Raw genomic sequence first — 1,621 nt, 5'->3', positions numbered from 1 at the left:
AGAAAGGATTGTTGTGGTCAAGAGGGTGGTTTTGGGGGGGGGGGGGGGGGGGGTCTACTTTACATCAAAGATTCAATTAAGTATGAACGGATCCTTGAATTTGAAACAAATAAAATTGAATGTATATGGCTTAAAGTTTTTCCTGAATTTTCCAAATCTTTTATTTTATTCTTAACGTATAGACCACCTCATTCTTATGTCGAGTGGTATGAGAAATTTGAACAAACTTTGTATAATATTTCATCAAAATATGCATCCGCGACTTTTTACATAATAGGTGATTTTAATATTGATTTTAACTCTCCTGTGCCGAAACATTGGCAGACCATTATTTCATCTTTTTCTTTATCACAAATGGTTACAGAACCAACGCGAAAAACCGATTCTTCAGCTACCATTATAGACCATCTGTATACCAACGCACCAGATAATATCAAAGAAATTAAAATACCTCCATACAGTCTAAGTGATCACCTTCCTGTAATTTTCTCAATTAAGAATATTCAAAATAGAAAAAAAATTTTTTAAAAATAAGCACACTTTGATTCAATATCGTCAATTTAAAAATTTAAAGGATTCTGATTTTTTAGATGATTTAATCAATTCTCCATTATCAAATATAGAGCAAATGAATGATATTGATACCGCTCTACCAACTTTTTACGACATTATTTTATCAGTCTTAAATAAACATGCCCCTATTAAAACCAGACGTGTAAAATACCCTACTCAACCCCTGTGGTTTAATGATGAAATTAAATCTGCGAGAAGGAAGATAGATTATTATAAATTGATTGGCAATGGAAATTTATATAAACAATGGCGTAATAAAGAAGTTAATAGAGCAGGCTAAGACTGACCATGTTAAAGATATCATTGCTAATAAAAAAGACAAGACCATCTGGCAATATCTGAATTCTCTACAAGGAAAATTATCATTAGGCCCAAATTACCCACAAACTATTGAACATCATGACTTTATAACATCTGACCCAACCCAAATTACCGAACTAATGAATGAATATTTTACCAATATAACAGACGATATAAAGCCATCGTATAAACCTCTCCAACAACAAAATATCATTCAAAATTACGTCAATGACAAAGTTTCTGGTGGTTTTCTATTTGACCTACCTTTTATCTCAGTTTCAGAAGTACTAAGATATCTTAAAAACCTTGAACCCAAAAAGGCTACGGGTTTAGACAGTCTAGGCCCAAAAATTTTAAAAATGTCAGCTGAGGTGATTTCAAGTTCACTTACTTATATTATAAATTTGTGTTTAACCAAATGTATCTTTCTCGATCAACTGAAAGAAGCTAAAATAGTGCCAATTTATAAAAGGAAACATTTTCAATTATAGACCAATTTCTATTTTACCCACCATTTCTAAAATTTTTGAAAAACATATCTCCATTAACATTAAGTCCTTTTTTAATAATTTCAATTTATTTTATGTTAACCAGTTTGGTTTTAGAGAGAATCATTCTTGTTCTACAGCACTAGTTCGGATTACTGATAATTGGCTTGAATGTTTAGACCAGGGTAAATTGACAGGTGTTGTCTACTTGGATTTCAGTAAGGCTTTTGATCTTTTGGATCACCAGCTCCTTCTTGACT

This window comes from Lottia gigantea, assembly GCF_000327385.1.
Source record: "Lottia gigantea unplaced genomic scaffold LOTGIsca_16, whole genome shotgun sequence".
Lineage (NCBI taxonomy): Eukaryota > Metazoa > Mollusca > Gastropoda > Lottiidae > Lottia > Lottia gigantea.
This window is presented reverse-complemented; position numbering follows the sequence as displayed.